Raw genomic sequence first — 23689 nt, 5'->3', positions numbered from 1 at the left:
CTGGTATGTCGTCGGTCCATTTCCATTAACATGTCCTGAGAACCATCTCCATTATCTTAGTTATAGGTGTCTTGATGTATGTATTAGTTATAAGAGAGGGGTGTTTCCCTCCCACCCTGCCCGTGGCAAAGCCCTATCCTCCCCTATGCTGCTTGGGAAGTCTTTGAAAATTAAATGCCATTTCTGACACACAGATATGGGGAGATGGTGGAATAATACTGGTTTTCCTACAGGGACTGGATAACAACAACAACAACAAAATATTATTTATATTCCACCCATCTGGCTGGGTTTTCCCAGCCACTGTGGGTGGCTTCCAACAGAATATTAACACCACGATAAAATATCAAACATTAAAAACTTCCCTAAACTGGGCTGCCTTCAGATCTCTTCTGAAAGTCAGATAGTTGTTTATTTCCTTGACATCTGATGGGAAGGTGTTCCACAGGGCGGGCGCAACCACCAAGAAGGCCCTCTGCCTGGATCCCTGTAACGTCACTTCTCGCAGTGAAGGAACCGCCAGAAGGTCCTCGGAGCTGGACCTCAATGTCTGGGCTGAATGATGAGGGTGGAGACGCTCCTTAAGGTATACTGGGCCGAGGCCAGTATACCTGGGTCAGCACCAACACTTTGAATTGTGCTAAAACTGTCTGACAGAATGAGTGCGACAAGAAAGAAACTGTGTTCTCCAACCTATGTGGTTCTAGATATTTCCTAGAGGTTTAGAGATGCTCTTGTAGTCCAAGAAAATGAGAAGCTGAAACCTGAAGCCTTTAGCAGGCAAATATTTTAGTCATCATAGTTTTACTTGTTTTATTTTTATTTATGTTTTATTAAATTTGTATCCTACCATTCAAAAGAAGCCTGGCGTAGCAAACAACAAACAATGAAAACATCTTAAAAACAATTGCAATACGGATGTAGACTTGGAAAAATCTCAACTTAAAAGGCTTGTTGAAAGAGGTAGGTCTTGAGTAGGCACCAAAACAACAACAGAGATGGCAGGGAATTTCAAAGGATGGGTACCACAAAACTAAAGACCCAATTCCTTCACTGTGTGGAAAAGATCTCCTGGTAAGATGTTATCTGTGGGAGGCCCTCACCTGCCAAGCACAGTTATCAATTGGGTATTTCTTGTAATAGATTTTTGTTTTTTTGCAAAGAACATTTTTTTTGCAGTCTCCAGTAGCTGTTAGTGGCTTATTAAAACACCTTACTTATAGAAGACATCTTATCTATATAGTATGATGTTGCTCTTTGTAGGTATTTTAATCCCACTTTTCCATTTAGCCATCTATTCCTGCCTCCAATAAAACTCAGTTAATATTTTTGTTTAACTTACCAAAAATAGATACTAGTAATCCATTTTGTTGTAAGAGGTTTGTTTTCTACAACCAAAGGATTTAATTCACTCAAGAACGACTTGTGGTCTTTGTCATACAGTCTGTTGCAAACCTGTTTCAACAGGAACTTGACATCAAAACGAATTGCAGTATCGTGGGCCACATTCTTCAGAGCTTATTAGAATTCATGTTCTAGTTACTTTGTTTAATAGTCAGGGATAGTCTGGCTTTTAAGAGCCACTGCAGTCTTCCGAACCCATATTTTCCTTTCCTTAGATGATTTTCTGTTTCTTAAATAATATACTGTAGATTCTCCCCTGGTCCTCAAGTACACTTTCATCTTAAGAGAACGTTGACATATCCTATTGTAACAAAAAGAATTTTCGAATTCATCTGACATGATGATAATGGAAAACAAATCTATAAGAAACCTGTCATCTTTCCCCTTGGTTTCATCTGTTATGTAAAAATAGGCATGATCTGTGGTGACTGACTATAGCTTTTTCATGTGATCAGGTTAATGTTCTAAGGGTATATCCACATAGTGATTTATACTATCAATCCCTACTAATAACCTGTGCACTGGATATCCCTTCAACCGCACTTTCTAGGGTTTATAAGTTCCAGTGTTTCATAAACTAAGTCCGGAATGTATTAGTAGCGGTTGCTGAAACTTTTGGATCTCCTTCTATCTTAGGGGTGGGGAAGCTATGGTTTTCCTGAGGATGCTGGGCTCCCATCAGACGCAAGCAACTATAAGGTCCGAGTGAAACACTCTTAACGATTATGCCACACTGGCTCCCTTTAAAAAATCTATTAATACTATTCTGTCCCTCTATCATTACCTGACTATTTCAGTGTCTTTCGAAAACCACACGTGAATGGACCCTTCCATTTTTATTTGTTAACATCCCATCAAAGTTAGCGCCAAGGGCTATTTCACATTGTATTGCCACGTACAGAACTTTTGGTATCTCCACATATCACTTCATACGCAATGCATTTCAGTGGAGGCAGTTCATGCACTCATCCCCCAGTCCTCAAAAGTACAATAGTCAAACAGGAAATTCAGCGGAACAGAGAAGCACACATCTACGTATATGTAAATATAGTACGATGATTCAAAAGACCACAAGCCCAACTTGAAAACATAATAGAAAACAGTAAGTGATGAACCCAGAGTTTAGAAGTGAGTTTACAGAGTTTTAGTTTGGAATTTCTAGGTTAATCACAAGGCAAACCCAAACCTTTCTAAATTTCAGGTTCAGTTCAGTTAGTTTGGCTCCTTGCCCTTTAACACTTAGAGGTGCTAGGTACATTTTTGGTGGAAAAGACTGCTGCTGTGGCCTTCATTAGTTTCTGCAGCAACAATGGTGGCTGTCAGGATTGCTGAGCATTATGAGATTCTCAGGATACCTGGATTCTTAAAAATCCTGGTGCCTAGAACACTGTCCCCCCACTTAATGCAGGGGTTGTGTTGGAAAGTATTGGGGGGGGGGAGGTTCCTGTGTATCTGAATTGACAAAAGCCACATTTTGATTAGGTACTTGTGTATCACTTACACTTTGAGGTAACCCATGTTTTCTTAGCTGAAATGGTTTCAAAATTTCAGAGTTTCCTTTAGCTTATAGTAATGTATGAAAATGCATTTGGAAATGGGGGGAAAATGAAAAGAAAAGAAGAACTACCAGATGAATGCCAGTAAAATTAGTGGAGCCCTAAGTTTAAAATATGGCTTTTATTACCACCATATTGTCTTAAAAATACTTCTTACAGCTCATTGCACAACACGAGCTGGGTAACCACATGATTACGAGAAAACAATTTTCATTGCAAAAGTGAACTAGCATGAAAGTTCTGGTACAGAACATCATGTCCAAGGGTGAACTGATACATGGCCAAGTGCTGAAATCCTTATTCAGTGTAGAATTCTGAAATGAGTGCGTCTATGCTTGCAAGAGAACAGGAGAACTCAACTCTTTCCCAGCACAGGAATAACATAAAAAATAAAGGAATTACCATAGATTGGGAAGGAGTTGTGTGTGAAGGTTTGGACTTAATGACCATGAGGATCTCTCTTACAAGCTGTGTGCGTCACATGGAGATACAGTAAAGAACTGAATATAGAATATCATTCTAGAATCCTTAGAGGCAAGAAGCTACTAGTGCATTAAGGCTTCAATCCTAGACACATTTAGTGGGAAGGAAGCCCCCCTGAAGACAGTGGAATTTACTTCTGAGTAAACATACAGAGGATTGTATTGCACATCCTCCTCTCATTGCAGAAGAACAATAATCCATTATGGATGATAAGGCACCTGGAAAAGACTGCAAAAATCTAACCAAGTACTGTGGCAGCAATGCCAGAAGCAGGCTACACCTCGTTGCAAATTAGCTCACTAGGAATTACATGATGAAAGGGCATTAAGCTTATAACTTTTACAAAATACATTACTCATATCTTCTGGCAAACCACCCACAGATTCTCAGAAGCTTTGTGTCAAAATGCTCAACACTAGTTTTATTATATGGTGTACTTAATCTGCCTTGTGACAGTATAAACTTAACGACATGCAGATAAAATAATTGAATTTCCAGTGGTATTTATGGGACGAACCATAGCTCAGCCTTAGAGCACAAGCTGCATGCAGAAGGTCTCAGATTCAATTTCTGGTATTTCCAAGTTGGGCTGGGAAAGAACCTGGCCTGAAACTCTGGAAAAATGGTATCAATCAGTGTTGACAGGTCCGAGAGCCAGTGTGGTGTAGTGAGTGGTTAAGAGCGGTAGTCAATTAATCTGGGGAACCGGTTCGTGTCTCCGCTCCTCCACATGCAGCTGCTGGGTGACCTTGGGCTAGTCACACTTCTTTGAAGTCTCTCAGCCCCACTCACCTCACAGTTTGTTGTAGGGGAGGAAGGGAAAGGAGAATGTTAGCCGCTTTGAGACTCCTTAAAGGGAGTGAAAGGCGGGATATCAAATCCAAACTCTTCTTCTTCTTCTGAGATAGATGGACCAATGGTTGGTCTTACTTGGCCCTCAGGTAATTTCTCTGCAGCTTGAAAGAGGGAACAAGCATCAAGCTAATCACACTTGATGCAGTGTTCTAGCTACTAAGCTAGATTATTGTTATAACATACCCTCCAACATTTCTCTGATGAAAATAGGGACATCCTATTCAATAATACCTCGCCCAGTCAGATAGGCAGGGTATAAATATTATTATTATTACTATTACTACTATATTACTATTTATACCCCACCCAGTCACTCTGGGTGGCTTCCAACATATAAAAACATTTTAAAAATTAAACATTTAAAACTGCCTTCAGATTGCTTGGGGGTCTTCAGATGCCTCGGGCGTCAGATAACTCCATACCCTCCAACATTTTTCTGATGAAAATAGGGATGTCCCAAGGAAAAGTTGGACATTCTGGGATCAAATCAGAAACTGGGATGGCTTCTGTAAATCCAAGACTGTCCCTGGAAAATAGGGACAGTTGGAGGGTCTGTTATAATGATAGACTTTTCCCATCATACGCTTTCTGACTTTGATTTATTCATATTTAATGCCATGTATATTACACACTGCTATTCTTTATCACTATAAATGTTTTGCTCTTCACAAAGTATTGGGATCCCTGAACATTAGGTCCAGTTGTGACCAACTCTGGGGTTGCGGCGCTCATATTGCTTTATTGGCTGAGGGACCCCGTGTACAGCTTCCAGGTCATGTGGCCAGCATGACTAAGCCACTTCTGGTGAACCAGAGCAGCGCACAGAAACGCCGTTTACCTTCCCGCTGGAGCGGTACCTATTTATCTACTTGCACTTTGATGTGCTTTCGAACTGCTAGGTAGGCAGGAGAAGGGACCGAGCAACAGGAGCTCACCCCATCGCGGGGATTCGAACCGCCGACCTTCTGATCGGCAAGTCCTAGGCTCTGTGGTTTAACCCACAGCGCCACCCGCATCCCCTCCACAAAGTATACAAATATATAAACCTCCTGCATTGAACACTGATGATTTTTAGAAATATTTCTGCATTTTGGACCATTGCAAAATTATACCTCAGCAACTGGAAAAACTGGGTTGTTAAAGAATCCGTTCTTCAAAAGAAAGCACAGGGAGTCTTGTCATACCTTCTCAATAAAACTTAATTAAATTCAACTTAATTAAATACCTTAATTGAAACACACCCAAGTAATGGAGTTAAGCAACCTCCCCCAATCTAGTGTCTTTCTGATGTTTTGTACTACAATTCCCACTAGCCTTAGCCAGCATGTCCAGTGCTCAGGAATGGTGGTAGTAATACACAAACATCTTTAGAGCACTTAGCTGGGAAAGGCTGGGTTTGAAGAATGGATGCATCTTAGCAGGAAGTTTAATCTTGAAGCATGAGCTGACAATTAACTAACAGAGAAAAGGTGGAGGGGGGGAATAAGACAAAGTGGGAACTGTTGTTAAATGTTTGTGACTAAGAAGTGGGCAGGCAATGACTTGCGGTGGGGAAGGGAAGAATAGCACATGGCATGCAAGGAAGAGGACAGGTTGGAAGAGGAAATGTTTTTCTTGGATATGTTATGGTCTACTCGGCTGCCGGTTTATTTATATCATGAAAAGTGACCCAAGCCATTTTTTTCTTGCTCAACGTGCAAAATTACAAATGCAGATGTAGCAAGACCGTTGAGAATGCTGGGAATGCAAATGAAAATGCAGTTCCCCTGAGAACTGATGAGCTGCTCTAAGGGGAAATATATTTATATATAAATCTCGCACAAGAACACATACACAGTGCCAATCTATATGTAGTTTTAAGAATTTGACCCAGTATGTTTTATAGTGGTTTGAGCTAGTATATAAATCTTAAAGTGTACTTCTGTAAGTCCACCAGCTGTCATTTCTACCAGTACCCACCCTGTCCCAGAAAAAAACAAATTACACTGGCTGTTGAAATCATCCCGTTGTTTGTTTTAAGCATTAGCTGAGCACATTTCCCCAACTTCCACTAGTGCACTGGGAATTCTTCTGTTCTGATGTTTGACTAATTCTGGCACTTAAAGGTTATGGGAACTAACATTAAGCTGGGGGGGGGGTAAATGGCAACAAAAATGTAATGAAATCAGAAGGATTTCTCTCAGCATAGCTGATTAACTGCAACATTGGGTTGAAAGTTAAGTAAACAGAAAGGCATGGGAAAAAACTACACGAGGGAAAGTGGCCAGAGATGGCTATTTTTATTCCCACAAAACGCTTCCATTGCAAACTGTTGAATTCAGTGCAGTATTTGGAATAGACCCTGTCAAACTGAAACCACAAATACATGCAACACCTCAAGGTAGGAGGAGGAGGCACTGGGGGGAGTGGGGAGCCTTTGGTCTGTATGGCAGATGTCAGTGGAAGATGGACTTTGCGTTTCAAATGCTGTCAACACATCAGGTTGTAACATTTTTTGATCACCTGCCAACTGTTGCACAAGCATTTAAATCAATAAATAATTTTCTGCAACAGGAAGCATACGTCCATGTTCCCACAATCTTTTAGCAAGTCTTATCCCGTATGTTTCACAGATGTTCCCCTTAAGAGACTGAAAAGCTAGATTCGAGACAAATAAATCTCATGTGTGGCAATTTCCCTTCTAGTGAATAAAAACAGGTCCCTTAACAAATACTCATTTGACATAAACAAACCCTAGACTTTTGAAAAGTTTAATTTTGTTTCAGCTTTTCTTTTTAATAATATCATTATTCACCAGAAGCGGAAGCTTGCAGATGGGATTGTAGTATTATTCAAAATAAATTGTATCTTCCTTTATTTTATTAATTCTATATTGAGGGGCAATCAAAATATGTTTCTTTTCCTTATTGAATGGCAAAACATATTGCACTTTACTACTATATTCCGTATCTTCAAACGGCAACATTTTTCAAAGACCTGTTAGAAGTACTAAAGGGGGGTAGGAATCATGTACCACTTGACAAAGGTTGCTAGTAAGATTTTAGGCAGGGTAGATTAATCTGTTACAACTGCAATGTGACAATCTGGATTTGCAGCAACAAGATGAGGATGAGCTCAATTCCAGAACAAGATGATAACTAAGAAAGTTTACATTTTTATTTATTTACATCATTCTTACCTTGCTTTCAAATTCAGGGGACTGTACATGACAACTCCCATTTTTATTTTTATAAGTGGCACTAAGCCCCCTAAAAAGTAGCCCAACCCCCACTGCACAGAGCCCTATGTTTTCTAAAAGGAAAAAAAAAAATTTCTGGTGATACTACTGAGTTGATCCTCCCAACAACCCTGTGAAAGGTAGGTTAGGCTGAGAGAGAAACCTCAGCCTTAGTTAAACATGAATCAACCAGCTTGTCTTTTTAGACAGAGCATTGACACAACTGAAGAAACATCAAGAATGTGTTGAATTCCAATTGTATCAGCATTATAGTTAACAATATGCTCAGGTTTTTAATGTTCATTAAGTAGGAATGCTATTATTGCGGTGAGCCATGGTGGAAGACCACTTTGCCAAAGAATGATCAACTTGAGAAACCAGATGACTTCAAACCTCAGTTTTAATCATCTGGATCAAATGATGGTTTCTTTAATCAAAGGCAAACCACTGCTTCCTTCAGAGAACCAGGAACCTTCCTGTGCAAGAAATGTTTAGCAATGAACTTTAGACGGGTCTTCTGGTATATGAAAATTAACTAGGAAAGGTTTAAGAGCATATATGATGTCTGTACCATTCTGCAGCGTGAGACAGGAAACTCATCCAAACGCATTGAGCTGGTACCTGGAAACCTTTGGCTTGAGCTTTTAAATGCTTGCCAGTGTTTTTGCTTGAGGTCCTTTGCTATTTCCAAAGAACTAGGACTCACTACAAGCAACAGAATAGCCACTCACCCCACAGCTTTGGTGTACAAGCAAAATCTGTACCCATGCTATGGTTGTTCATACTCCCAGCCTTTGATAACGGCATTTTCTGGGATCAATTACTATACTTTTCCGTCTATAAGACTCCCCCAACTATAAGATGCCCCCTGTTTTGGGGGACTCAAATTTAAGAAAATGGCGGCGCCGGGGGGGGGGGGGATGGCTCAGAGTTGTTGAGCTTTTTTGAGAGGACTGGCCAGAGTTTTACAGCTTGGGGGGGGGGGTTGCCAAAAATCGCTCACATGCTGTCAATCGCCCGCGGTAGACAATTGCCCACTTGCCACAGTGACAGCCAATCGCAAACAGACCCTTCCTTAGCAAAAAAAAAATTCTTACCCGACTGAGAAAAGCTGTCCACTGGCAATTGTGTACGTTCCCAAAACAGCAGCCACCAATCGTGGCAGTGACAGCCAATCAACAGCAGTGTTTCCTGCAGAAGCCAATCACCAACCCAATTAGAGAAGCAGCAGCTATCCAAAGCAGCCCTTCTAGCAGTCACCAATCATCGCTGACAAGCTCCTGCTTGCAGCTGCAGCCAATCACCCGTCCACCCCATTCACTATCCTTGTATAAGACGAGGGAAGTTTTTGATCATAATTTTAGAGTAAAAAACCCTCGTCTTATACATGGAAAAGTACGGTAATATTTCTATTGCATTGCACATTAGAAAACCTTCACTGCTCTTCTTAGTTTCTCTGGATATGCTATGCAGGTAAGTTTAGGAGATTTGGTTCTTGATGTCTTTCAAATGTGAAGATAAAACAGAACTGAGCTTATAAATGTACTTTAAAGGTGATTTATGATGTGGAAAGCCAAACTGCATCAGAAAAGTTTTTCCCCCCAAAAGATCAACTAAGTCAGCTTCTTAATAATGTGTGAATATCTCAAGCTGCAAACTGAGATGCTTGTTTCTAAAAACCATTTGCAATTTTCTGAGCTCATTATTTTCAAAAGAATTCTGTCTCAGACAAATAGTTGAAATTCCACAGTATGAATCATAGAAATTTGAGGACAAAACTACTTAAGTCTCATCTTCTTTAACAGTGTTGGAATGTTTAGGGGAAGAGGGCAGGCACACATTTTCTCCAGTATTTAGCTAACCTAACCACAAGCCCACAAGACTTAAGTCACCAGCAGTTGCACTGAGACAAATACACAATTAAATGATCTCAATGGTATTTCTTTGAGCAAATGGTTTCAGGATTTCAGGCTTAGATTTAAATATAAAGTCATATTATCATGTTTCATCCTGTTCTGACGGAAGCTAACATGACTGTTAACTTGGATGGAGCCTTTCCATGTTTAAAGCCTATTGGAGTGCCAACAGCAGTAAGCACCACAATTTTACCAAGGTATTCAAGTCAGCATATGGGGAATTATACCATATTAGTTTCACAGCAACCCTGTGAGGCAGGTTAGATCGAAAAACACTAAGATGCCCAGTAAGCTTCATGGCTAAGCAGGGGTTTGAACCCAAGAGTGCATATAGATATCCTTTAAAAAAAATAAAGAAGAGGGCTTGCCATATTTTTAAAACTGATGTGGAATAAACAGAGTTACTCTGTCTTCTCAATGCTTTTGCTAGATAGTGAATCTAATGCTTTAAAGTCACTGGGCTTGACCTCCCCTCCCTAAGTGCTAGAGGCAGGTGCTATGCCTTTTATTTATTGAAATGCTGCTTACAAGTTTATTGAAAGTGATGTTTTCGTTTTGGGTTTTTAAATAAATTCCATTTAAAAACACACCCAGATGTGTGGAGACCAGTCTGGAATATAAAGATTTGGTCACAAAGGTGGCCTTAGGTCACATTGTATCAACTTGTTTTGGGGACATAGGGGAAGGAGATATTTTTTATTATTATTATTATCATCATCATCATCATCATCATCATCATTATTATTATTATTATTATTTTATATGCCACTGATCTGACCAGGTTGCCCCAGCCACTCTGGGCTGCTTCCAACAAATTATAAAACCACAGTAAAACATCAAACATTAAAAACTTCCCTATATGAGCAAGATGCCCTTGGTGGGGTCCCCTTCCTGACTGGACTTACTTTCTCCTCACCACTGCTATGGCTGCCTTTTTCCTGGCTTTTACCTTTAAGCTAAACCTGTACCACATTCCAAAGTGGGAGAGCAGAGCAACTGGAGGATGCTACTCAGGGCCAGCCCACCCATGAGGCAAGGTGAGGTGACTGTCTTGGGTGGCAAGATCCACAGGGGCAGCAGATTTAGCCTCCAAGGAAAGCATTGCCCGCTGCCGCAATAATGGTTACAGCATGCTCCTTGGAGGCCAGATCTGCCTCCTTGGCAGCCCCCCCACATGCCGCCTCTACAGTGGCCTCTTGGTGAATAGGAGGCACTGCTGGTCTCCTCTCACCCCTAGAGTTGAAATGCCCAGGGCTGCCCTCTGGGGTCTCCTGGGCTCTGCCCCTGCTCAGTGTGATTCAGAGTGCACCCACGCAAAACAGCCTTTGATGCATGCTTCAACCATCAGGCAAGTTTGACTTGATTCCCCCCTTGTTGCTACAAAATGTCTTGGGCTGGCCCTGATGCTATCACTACTTATTCTTGTCAGTGCTTCCAAATGGAAGGTAAACAGAGAGCAGGGAGAAGAAGAAATTATGACCAAGAGTCTTCGGGGTTTGCAAGGGCTCCTCTGCTTCTGTGTGGGGCCTTGGCAGTTGCCTGATGGTGCCAACATCTGACGCTGTCCTTTTATTGTTTTTATTTGATTTTACAGATACAAATTTATAACAAAACCAAATACATATCCATATGGAGAGATTTCTCTGAATCTCGAGACTTCCCCCCATCCCCTCCATGGGTCCTAATGTCAATGTTTTCAACTGCATATTATATCATAGTCTTATATTTTGACACTGGCCTTTTCTCATGTGGTATCCCAAGGTCTTTGGCAGAAGAGTGAAGCAACAACAACAGTGCAGTACAGTACATCGCAAGTGCTCTGGAGAGGAGAATCTGGCCTTCCAAACCTCTCTGCCAGTCCCTCAGGATACTCCCTAGACCAAACCCCTATTGGCCATGCTTCGCCTGGTTAAAATGTGCCTGTGAACTCTGATAATGCCTGGTGGGAAGACAGAGAAGGGGTTGTGTGACTGCATGTAGAAAGCAGCCTACTACGTAAAGCTAAAATTTACATTCATTGCTCCACCCAATTTTGCTTCTGGCCACACCCACCACTGGCATGTGACCCCCAGAAGGGAATTGAGTCTTCGGACTGAAAAAGGCTCTCCAGCCCGTCCTAGCACAGTACACAGCTAGTTTCTGCCCCAATCAAACAGAACAACTCTTCTTGATTCTGGAGAGAAGATTGCACTTTTTGAGTGCATTCACACAGGGGCTTCACCACTCAAAGTATGAACATTTGGATGCACTCAGGGTTGCTCAACTTCAGGTCCAGCATTGTCTTTAGCCCAACACAGTTGCTTCAGCAGATGAAGCACATCCTCCCTCTGTCGTGCATTGCAAAATATTATCTACAAAGTATCATAGATGCAAAATAATTCGGGTATCTTTCGTCTTGTGTATAGTTAGACAAGCTTTCAAGACAGAACTCTCCATCAGGCAAAACAGAAAGGTTAATAATGAAAAAGTGCCTACAAGTGAAACATTAGGAGCTGTAATTCATACCCAGTAACTGTTCAAACAAGGGTCTTGGCCCCTGAATAACACCTGCAGCTCCCTCTTCCCCCTGCCAGTGGAGATAAGAGCCTGGAAATGGTTGACATCAACAGTCAAAGATCAGAAAGGACTGCCACAGACAACTCCACATATTGGGGCAATTTTAATTTCTAAGCAGGTTTCCTGGCTGAAAAGTGGAACGGAATCAAATAGGATATTGAACAGCAATGGCCCTATTCCTAAATGAATTATATGCAAAGCAGGGTAGGTACACTCAATTCTTCCGAATAAATAAGCTAATTCATAGGAACAGCAGGATTTACCAAAATATCCCCTGAGCAAATAACTCTAAAGCCACGTTTAAAATGTTCAGTTCAGTAGCTGATACTGACCTGCTCAACCAATTATGCCTATGACTCATTTTCTCTAGACCAGAAAAATACACAGGATGTTTTTTTATGCATTACCCATACTATCTATTGTTGGGTAGTTCATATTGTACCGAGTGTAACCACTTCTGCAGATTTCATTTAAGGGGAAATTACAGTGAAATTGCTCAAAAATGGTGCATAAACACTGTGCATGGATAATATGCCACACTGAAAGTTTACAACAAAATTCATGTGAAAACCAATTAATCTACTCTTATTGCTCACAGCCTTCATTAACTTTAATAAGGTGTTTGGTGGTGTAAATCTAACTTGCCAACTGCTGCCAGAACCAACAAAATACGAGATCTAATTCCTTCCAAAGCAGATACAATTTCCTTCTCCCAGCTAGCTGCAAACTTGCCAGTTGTACCTTCCAGACAAAGGACTACGGATCCAAGCTGTATATAGAGACACAGGAACAGATGCTATGTGAAAAGTAAATATTTACTTCCAAGTTGTCTATGATGCTAACACTAAGAATCAATGTTTTAAAAGGGCTCTTACAAAGATCAATTCATGGAGGACAATGGCTGTTAGTGATACCGCCTGTATATTCCCCAACATCAGAGGCAGTATGAGTATCAGTTGCAGTTGCAAGGGGAAAATAGGATACTGCCACTAGACTTCCCATAAGCACCAGAGTTTAAACGGGTATACCCCACAATCTTTTCTTGAACATACACTAAACCAGCAATTTCAGCCCCAGAGTATTAAATCCTGGGCGCCATTGCAAGAATGTGTGGGGCGATGGTATATCCCTTTTTAAAAGCAGGGTAGAGGTAAATTTCAGCTCACAACAGCTATCTTCCTCGGTAAGGGTGGAGTTTATTAAGATTATTTGCCATTGGAGACTTACAGATCCTGATGGATTCCTGAATGCTTTTGAGAGATTTTCCAGTGGATAGAACAGGTGATCCTGTCAAGTTTCTCATCCTGCTGTAGAATGGGGAGATGTGGCATGATCGCTTCTGAGCACCCTCTCTGGTGTTGTGGAATTTGCAGTGCCTACTGGTATTCTAGGAAGTTGCATGTAACAAAACAGGACAGATGACGGCTAGAGCCTATGCCCTTTTCAAATGTGGGTTGTTGTTTTTTTTTGGGGGGGGGGCTTTATTGGATTGTTGTTTTTAATTTGATTATATATTTTGTGGTTTTATACTCTGATTTTGTTCTGTGAACTGCCCTGAGACCTCTGGGTATAGGGTGGTATATAAATTGATTGATTGACTGACTGATTGATTGATTGATTGACTGACTGAGAGAGAGAGCACACCAGTGGCATAAACCTTGATCTAAGGCCAACCGAGCCCTCTTTAGAGCACATAATCACACCTACAATATGGCAATAAGGGTAGCAAAAAAGTCTTACTTCAAATGCCTCTACTGTGTCCTCAAGTAATCATAAAATTAGTACAGTGGTACCTCGGGTTACAGATGCTTCAGGTTAAAGACACTTCAGGTTACAGACTCCGCTAACCCAGAAATAGTACCTCGGGTTAAGAACTTTGCTTCAGGATGAGAACAGAAATCGTGTGACAGTGGCGCAGTGGCAGGCCCCATTAGCTAAAGTGGTATCTCAGGTTAAGAACAGTTTCAGGTTAAGAACGGACCTCCAGAACGAATTAAGTTCTTAACCCAAGGTACCACTGTATTAATGTTTTAAATGATGAGTTTGGGGAAATTGTTTTGCTGATTTTATTCTGATATGTTACATACAACTTCACTATTATTATTATTTTTAAAAAGTGCACCTTATAAATAAATAAATTAGGGGGGAAGTAAATTAATTTGGGCCACTGTAATCCCTCAATCTTACCTCCCACATCTCTCATTACAGCTTTAGATTTCAATGATTTATTTATGACATTTGCATGGCACCTGATAACACAAAGCACTGGCGATTAAAGGTTCAGGGAATAGAAACAGATGTGACTAGTGATTTGATGGTGGTTTGGAGGAGGAAACCCATAAAAACATGCAATTTCAAGAGGATCTGTTTCATTGGATTTGATCTGTGTGTATATGTGTGCCTTCTCTCACTAACACCCCCTCCCTCCTAACCCCCTCTTTGCCTCATCCAGTCACTGTCTTCCTCCCCTATCCCCTGGTTTCCCAGATCCACTACCACTCAGTAGCTGTTCTTTCTCTTCAGCTACTGAAGTGCCAATCTGAGCCTTGAATAGCGCATAGAGCTGAAAGGGGAAGTGAGAAAAGGATTGGCAGCTCAGGTGCTGATCTGAGCTTTGAAGAGTAAATAAAGCTGAAGAGTATAAAAAACTGAAACAGGAAGTGGGAAGTGTTCCTCATACAACTTCCTCCTTTGGCTCGATACGCTTTTCAAGGAGGGAAAATAGTAACCAAGCTAAGACTTACTCCAGATGTATAGGGGATAGAACAGGCATATGCTGTCTCTCTCACGTGTATTTTGAAATTGTGGGTTTCTTTTTTAAAAAAATATTTATAAAGTTTTCCAATTTAACAATCCAATAAAAGCCACATTAAAAACATTCCAAATTATAAAATAACCAAAGTTCAAATATTATGCCAAATTATAAATCTTTGAGTGATTCTGAAATGGGTGCATTGCCCAATTTTCTGCAAGGTTTTGGAAGTCTACCAATGTTTTTCATGCACAATGATAAAATAACCCCTAATGTGCCATGTCCCTTAATACTTATTATAGCTTTGGAAATACAAACATTATATGACATGATAAAAATGCAAATACATTTCCATTATTATACCACTACATTGCACTTAAGAATCATTTCTGCAAAATATAGTATGTTCTCAAATAATAGCTCCAAAATTGGTTTTCAGTTGAAAAAAGTAACCCTTTAACAATTTGGTAAATATTATCTTAAAGTTCATGGCATCTAGTAGAATCCATTCACTCACTGTGAACTCAGTAATTGCCTACTCTTGTTGAATCAATGTAAAGAAAGCAGGAGAATAGAAATGTAATTATGCCATGCTGCAGTTTAATACGCCAGAAAAATCCTTGGTTGATTTGATTCCTATAAAAAGTTATTTCCAACAAACAATATTTATAAATTGTAATTGATTATCTCATAATATTATTATAAGACTGAGATATAAAAGGACAGATTTCTCCTCTCTCAATTCAGGGCAGTCATGTCTTCTGTGTTGTCTGAGATTCTTTCTTCCTCCACAAGGAGCTAACACTCTGAAAGAACCTATGTGGCAAGTCGTGTTGCTTGTGCTCGTATTAGTCAAAAGGGAATTGTTATATCATTTTGATGAAAACAGCTCCTTCCTATCTTCCCACTTACCCCACCCTCTGGCTCTTATTGTTGTTGCTATTTATTACCTGCCCTTCAGCCTCAAGTCCCATTGCTACCCATTATCCATACTGATGGAATCATCTCTCTTAGAAGATTTCTCGAACACAATACAGTATAGGGTACACAGGACCTGGCCAATGTTTTACTACCTGAGGCAACAGACTATGTGTTGTATCCAAGCAGCATACACAGAGTTCCACTCATGCCCCAAAACCTGCTCTAGAAGGTCCTCCAATCAATCCTCTGGAGTCGATCATGAGGGTGTTCAGGAAGATGTAGGGCAGAGAATAGAAGGGTGGAGTTCTATTGCATAAGCGGATCTCTGTTGTGCAACTGGAATTACAGCATTCAACAGAACCAAAGATACTACAATTCCACATACAGAAGCCAAGTAGGCTGGCAACTGATTTTTACTTCAACACCAAAAATAGAATAGTATCCTTCACAACATAAATGATATCCTTCACAACATGAGGGCAGCAGGTAAGTTTAGGGGATGCAGGACAGTTTGTCTTCCAGTAAAGGAGAATGCTACCCCACAGCATGTGCCACCTAAGGGGACTGCCTCACTTTGCCTAATACTAGGACTGGTCCTCAGTGTACACTTCAATCCTATTTAAATCAAAGCAATTTGCTTCTAAGCAGTGTGCTTGGGTCCAAGATACTAACACACTTAAATCCATTTCATTTACCCGTAAGCTGGGAATAAAAGTGCTAGGAAATTATTACCAAAATTGTTCTTTTGGGATGAAGAGTTTTAAAAGGCAGAAACCTTTAAAGGAAAAAGAAAATGTTCCAATCAACATATGGGGTTATTTAGTCTTAGAAACTCAGTGCTGCACTAAACAAAGGGAATAGACAATTTGAGGAAACAGATGCCTTTGAAATACACTAAAGAGGCAGAGTGCCAAAGGGGGAATGCCATGTGTGCTGCTTGTTTATGAATGATTGATAACAATTAGGGAATATGTTTCTGTCATAGGCTTGTTTAAACAAAGAAAACCGGAGAAGACATTGAAAAAGCTTGAAAACAGGATTGGGAAAGTCAGTCCCAGGGTAACAAAATGTAACTGAACACAACAAAGAAGCAAACTGCAGCGTTATTTCATACTTTCTTGGCAAACAAAAATGAATACATTCAAATACATAAAAGCTCCAGGTAGGTGGTATGATACTGAGAACTTTAATAGGAATTGCTAGTCAAGAGACAGCTCCTGGAGTCCACTGATAATAAGAAAAAAAGAACCCAGAAACCAGTTTCACAAAGGCACCAAATTTACACATTGTGAGATATGCATGAGTGGCTTCATCTGAATAGCTACCACAATGACTCAGAGGGTAAGCATTTCTAGCTATTACACATTTTCTCTCTTCAATGTCTATTAACATAACATGTGTTTATTGAAAGGCAGAATTACAGCGCCTCTGGCCCCAAGCACCAGTGGGTGGAATGAGAAGGGGCTGCGCTTATGAAAAACAGGTCACACTCACTCATCTTCCTCATCTTCTGTTGTTCCCAAAGTCCATTGCAGGGGATGTCCCCCTCTCATAGGAATCTCCTGGTCTTTCTTGATTCTGGTGCAACTGTTTATCATTACTAGTGTAGCAGGAACCCCCCCCCCCCAATCATTCAGTTTGTACAAACTTCACACACACTCACACTCACACACTACATAGGCTATGCTTCTGTTATAAATTCATAGAAAATCAACCATACATCAGATTTGCACTGTTCCACTTTTATTTTACTCCATGAAGGAAAGACTACAAAATGAGGAAGGTTTGATACAGGGCACCATAATCCCTTCACCATACCAGCACATCCACAGGAGCCCTGCCCAGTTGCTATGCCAGCTAGTGCCTGATGGTCCCAGACAGATGGTCCCTATGCCTGATGGTCCCAGACAGAAGACAATCAAGATCACAAAGAACTTGCATATGGGAGTGGATTTGGCACAGACTGGAACAAAGGACAATAATCAGCTCTTCCCTCTGGGGGCAGGAAACTGCAAAGTCCTCTCTGCCACCTGGAAAATGACTCATGGGGAGGGGGAGAAGGGAACCAGCCAGGTGACAGGACACTCAGGTTACCACCACCACCCCTCCCTGAACCCCTCCTTTCTGTGATGTATGCATGATGTTTCTGGGGGTGGGCTTGACCTACAGGATGGGAATTGCAAAAGTTTTTATAAGGCCTTGTACACCATTTTTCTGTGTCTTTCCTCTCTCCTGCAAGTGAGGGGAACACCCTGTTGCAACAGTTCAATAAAGGCCAAGCCTACAGGCTGCTGTTTTGCTCCAAGTTATCCTGGTTGGTGTCCTTGTTTTTGTCCAAGGGAGCCCTCGGATTTTTCCGGTAACACTAGTACTAGTTACTAGGGTAACACCTGAACTAGTGCCTCATTCTGTGCCTCACTGAACACATCAAAATGTCTCTCTTAGTAGTATGTTTCACAACCTTTCGCTGTAGGGAAAACAGATCTAAAATAATAATAATAATAATAATAATAATAATAATAATAATAATAATAATAATAATAACAACAACAATAATAATTTATTCCCCAGCCACTCTTGGCGGCTTCCATAGAAACCAAAAATACACTAAAATATCACAGATTAAAAACTTCCCTGAACAGGGCTGCCTTAAAATGACAGATTTTTGAGTCTGCGGGTCATTATTATGTAGCTGATTATGTTTGTTGTGCTTATTTGATATGACTTCATTCTTTAGGCTGCAGTCCAAACCTCCTTTGCACTGGGCTGAGGGTTTTTTTGGTATTGGCTGGAAGTATTCCAACACTCAGTAATGCTGACCTCCATTGGCTTCCAGTGCCCTTGTTGCTCTGCCAGTATGGGATTCCCTATTCTGTCCACTGAATGTGTGAGTGAGCAAAAATCCCACTGTTGGGATCTCTATCAGAGGTAGCACACAGAAAGCCCCCAAACTTCCATGGACTACAGCCCACTTTATCATTTGCATTTGATTAGTGGACTGAAATTCACAAAGGTTTATGCTGTAATAATTTGTTTAGTCTTTAGAGCACCTCAAAACCAAACTTTGTAATTTTTGTTGCAACAGACTAACATGGTTAACCCCCTGGATAATGTAGGGCTGTAGAAACCTTGCTCATCTTGGTACAGAGGTTTGTAGCGAGAACAAACACCATATACATGGTGTCTCTCGCCAAATATCTTTGGCAAGTGTGTTTTAACTGTCAATTGCTATCACATGCCCCAGCATTCTCAATACCTAATTTCACCCGTCTCCCAACCGAATGAACATAAAACTTTTCCACCCTCTTCTGTGGAAGTTATGTTCCAAACCAGACATTCCTCAGCTCTTGTCAATGTTCCCTTTGTAATCATGTTATAAGGTGTTCCTGCCACCTTTTTTATTCTAAGTTCAGGTAGACCCTGGTCCTCTTGTATAGGTCTGGCTTGCCCCCAAACATTCCAAGGGCCTAACAAATCCAAATTCCTCATCTTCCAATAACCACCTAATCCACAAATTGAGGACACTCAGCTATGCAGGAGTTCAAATGCTCAGTACCCAATATATTTATAAATTCCTATCTCAACTTAACACAGAGAGTGAGTGGTTAAAAAAGGTAAACGGAAGTTGGAATATGAGTGTCCCAAGACAGATGGATGCCATCAAACCAGGCTCTTTCCTTTGGTAGTTGCATGACAGCTATATAATTCACCAGCAAAACATTCCCTGTGACTGTAGCCCTGTGACTTAACAGCTACTCAATGTCTCCTTGCCGGGTAATAAATACCCTCTTTCATCAGATGCAGGCAGTTTCAATAATGTTTTAAAATTAATTTCTATGACTTCAGAAAATATTTACAACAAAATGACCCCCCCCCCCCATACTGGCTTTTAAATGAGTGGGATGAAATAAACCACAGTGAACAATGAAGGAGTTCTGTATATGGAAAACTCTGCTTTCATCCAAATCTTCTGACTCATACTTGAAATGCCAGTGCAACAGGAGGAGTTGCTGGGCATTTTGAAAACTGCAATGTGACACTAAAAACAGCAACATACAGCAGGCTTTTCTAGGGGATTATTCTCTGACAAAGAAATGTATTATTCACAGTGTGTACAGTATTATCAAGAATATTCAGTATACACAAAAATATGTTTTATTAATTGGTTGTATGAATACTTTATATGTTACAGCTGTAATCCCACTTACTCGGGAGTAAGCCGCATTGAACCCAATAGGACTTACTTCTGAGAAGGTGTGTATAGGATTGTGCTGTAAATTATATACATTATGCATTAATTTATTTGCATACTGTCATACTGTAACATTATGAGCAATGAATATTTTAAACTGCACATGCTTAGCTGCAATTAAACATTTTCCAACACCAAAGAAAAGTGCAAATAAAGCTGAAGTAGTAGGCAGCCCCATGGAAATTCACAACTTTGTTTCTTACATAGGAAAGGGTGCCATTACACATGTGCAGTGTCATTGTTGCCTTGCTAAAAACATCAATTATCCTCTGCACATCTATGGTCAGGGAAAGTGCTTCTATGCAAGAGGACCCATGTATGATTTCCAGACAAGACTGACTTCATACATGATATAACTTTTTGAATTCATACATTGTTTACACCTACACATCCATTGCCAAAAGAGCTAAACCAACACCCAAAATTTTTAAAATGTGAGGAGCATTTTGCATCTAGTTTCATGCAGTTTTTCTCCCTTCAAAAAACAACAAAAAACCACACTATTTTTATCCCAACCACCTTTTTTCTGTCAAGGAACAAAGCAGTCCAACCAACAGAAAAGAAACTATTGTTTCATTGGAGCCACAACACAGCAAAACACAGAAGAACATTTTTGCAATGCATGTCTCAGTCCTGAAAAGCAATAATCTCTGCTCAGGGGGCAGTGGGGGGGACAGGACAGGAGAGAGGGACTGGGGTGGCAAAGCTCAAGTTCTTTTATTTAGTGTAATCTTGGGGTTTTTCTGTCAGCATCACTTGGGGAAGTTCTCTTTCTACAATATTTGCTTGTTATGTTTCCTCGGTGGAGAGAGGTTGGGGTGGCCTAGGGTGTGTTTGATCATCTTTGGCTGGCTTCAGTGGTATTTGTTTGTGCGTGGGTGAGGGGGGTTGACGGGTTAAGTTAGGCATATTGAATCATATGCTGTCGGTGGGTTTTGAGCTCTTTCTAGTTTGAATGGGCATTGTTATCTTGGAAGGTGTTCAGTAGGGCCAGTTCGGGGGTGACCTGTTTAGTTATTTTGCTTATTTCTGGTATGACTGCACACACTCCTTTTCTGACTGGGTCCTCGATTACTTGGTTTGGTGGGATCTGCTGGTTCAGACACAGCATATGTCTGAGAAGTTGATCATGGGGAGGAGGTGCGAGGAAAAAACAGTTGTGACATTGATTTCTTTGGCAACTTGGAAGGGCTGTGGTGGGATACAGAAAGAGCAACCTGGAGCCCCACTGACCACTTAACTGCTCTCTTCTCCATCAGCTTGGGAGCTTTTCTGAGACACTTGTGGGGTATGATAGCATCCTTTGACATTTGAACATCTTTATCAAGATGCTAACAGATCTGTCTGCCTTTGATCAGTTATGCTTCAAGGGAAGCTCACTAGTCCTCTGATTCTTTAATGTTTTCCAGCCCAGATAGATGTTAACCAAAGGATTTCACAATAGTCATCTCCTTACAGGAGCAAGGAAGCATAGGAGAATCAGATGCACCACAAGAGCATCTTGGATGGGATGGCTTTCAAAGAGGGATAGACAATTGCATGGAGACCTATCAAAGACAACTAGCCGTGATGGCTATGCTCAGCCTCCCTTGTTGGAGGGAACAGTGCTTCTGAAAAGCACTTGCTGGAACCCACAAACTCCCCAAATGTATTTCACAAGGACCCTTTCCTTCCCTCTGCCCCAGTACCTGAGGGTCATCACATCTTTCCAGGGATTCGCCAGAACAAAGTATATGTTGGGGAAAGGCTTCCTCCCTGCAAAGAAAATGGAGGAACCAGAAGGCACCTGGCCAGCCATGCTAGCACCAGTCTGGCGCATGAGGGTGGGGGACACAGGAAGGAAGCATTCCTATAGTATAGGGCACTCAATTGGCATTTCCACCTACCTGAACTCTGAGCCTTTCCCCCTTGTTCTGGATTGCCTCTATCCTAAGGAAGATGCAAGGTCTGGCTAGAAGCCACTGGTGAGGAGAGTGTTCCTATGATTTCCAAATGTTTCAGGAGCATCTTTTTGTTCCTGTAGCTGCTTGATATCTTTTTTTTTAAATAATATTTATTGCTTTTTGAACAATTTAAACATTGCAAAACCAAACAAAAACAGAAAAATAAAAACCAATACAATAAAAAGACACTACATAACACTAAACACATTAAACAAAACAAAACAAAACAATTTAAAACACTCAAACAATTTCAATATCTTTCATTCACTTGTTTCACCAACCTCCTCACACCTCCCTTTTTGTATTCCACTTCTGTCAAATGTTTCAGCAATTCCTTTCCATCTTCCTCTGTTATCTGTCAAATAATTATCTTAACACATTCTAACCTTATTTTACTTTTAAAATTCCATTAATCTATTTATACTTAAATCCTTATAACATTTCTACTAAAGCCATTGTAGCTGCTTGATATCATAGCATGGCAGGGTTGGAAGGGATCCCAAGGGTCATCTAGTAAATGCAAGGATCCTGCCCACAGCCCGCCCTGGTTGGGCTCCAAACTCCAACCTACTAGTTACCATTGCAATTCTGCATAGTGTATGGAGAAAGGGAAGAGAGAAATGTGTTGCTTACACTCTCATAACACTGATATTAGATCCACACCATGCAGCCCTTTCAATAACTAAAGCCTAAGGGCCGTCACATGGAGCAAGCTTGTTTTCTCCTGCTCCAGAGAGCCGTAGGGCCTGAAGCAGTGACTCTCCTTCCTTGCAGGTTTTTAAGAAGTGCTTGGATGGCCATTGGCCATGGGTCATCTAGTTGAGATTCCTTCATCGCAGGGGGTTGGACTAGATGACCCTTGGGATCCCTTCCAACTCTACAATTCTATGACGCATCCAATGCACCTTTAAAGCACGACTTCCCCCGAAATGATTCGTGCCATTGTGGCTTCCCTCTCATAGACCTACAATCCCCAGAACTCCTAACAAACTATAATTCCCAGGATCATTTGGGGGAAGACATCTGGTTTTTAAAACAAGGATGGAGAACCTGCAGTTTGCTCACCCCCTTTTCCTAGGAAACAAGAGTGGGAAGCTCAAGTGCTTCTAACAGTATGGTTATACAGAGTAACATGTATAAAATATTGAATGTAATAAGGTTATTAAGCTAATAGTATCAGAATTATTATGGGAATGTTAAGGAGAGAGGGGGGAAAGATAGTGTAGAATTCTGGTGGTGAGTGGTGATTGGATGCGGATTTGAAAGGGAGTTTGAATATGAGGCAGTTGAGAGAAGTGGGTTCTGGAGGGGGTGGTTGGGCAACTAACTATCCAGTTTAGGATCAGTAGTCTAGTCATCATTTTTGTAATAAAGCAGTATATAAAATAAAGAGAATTTGAGGCCATAAGCTCAGGTACACACATCATCCTACAATCATTTAGTGAATCATCCATACAGTCTCCTTTGGTGAGGGTGCAGTACCTAGGATCTGGACCAAACATTGATATTTTGCTCTTTTCTAGTTTCATGGGTTTATGTTCTGTTTCTAACAATGCAATAAGGATGGGGGCTCTCTAAATACTGGGGGCTGACACACACCCCTTTTCTTCTTTAAAAAAAGAATAATTCAAAAGCACATGCATTGTCTCTTTCTTCAGGTTCTTCAGTTACATTTGTTGTGAGACACTGGTGTTACATGCAGTACAGGGTTGGGAAGAAAAGAGGGGGCAGACCAAACTATACATCAGACCAAACAAATCATAATACGTCTCCTACTTATGCCTGAGTTTAGGAAGAATATTTTCCCGTTTGGGGAGAAGGATATGGAGTCAGT

General features: G+C 40.8%; 1 long non-coding RNA gene across 4 annotated transcripts in view; it reads right to left on the bottom strand.

Annotated features, from left to right (window-relative positions):
- The window catches only part of LOC310660076, a 36615-nt gene that overhangs the window by 10645 nt on the left and 2281 nt on the right, over positions 1 to 23689 (bottom strand). For 2 of the 4 annotated variants that reach the window (XR_014503130.1, XR_014503131.1), the window contains exons 2-3: positions 13215 to 13374; positions 12078 to 12756 (exon numbers count right to left, since the gene is read on the bottom strand). This is a non-coding gene — a long non-coding RNA (uncharacterized lncRNA). Of the gene's footprint in view, positions 1 to 12077; positions 12757 to 13214; positions 17261 to 18039; positions 18145 to 18308; positions 21793 to 23689 lie in introns of those variants that run through there. The other 2 variants (XR_014503132.1, XR_014503129.1) reach the window with 2 other exon arrangements.

The sequence above is a fragment of the Podarcis tiliguerta genome (assembly GCF_965153285.1).
Source record: "Podarcis tiliguerta genome assembly, chromosome: 11".
In the NCBI taxonomy this organism is placed as follows: Eukaryota; Metazoa; Chordata; class Lepidosauria; order Squamata; family Lacertidae; genus Podarcis; species Podarcis tiliguerta.
The sequence above is the reverse complement of the archived record's forward strand: the minus strand, read 5'-3'. Positions and strand labels throughout refer to the sequence as shown.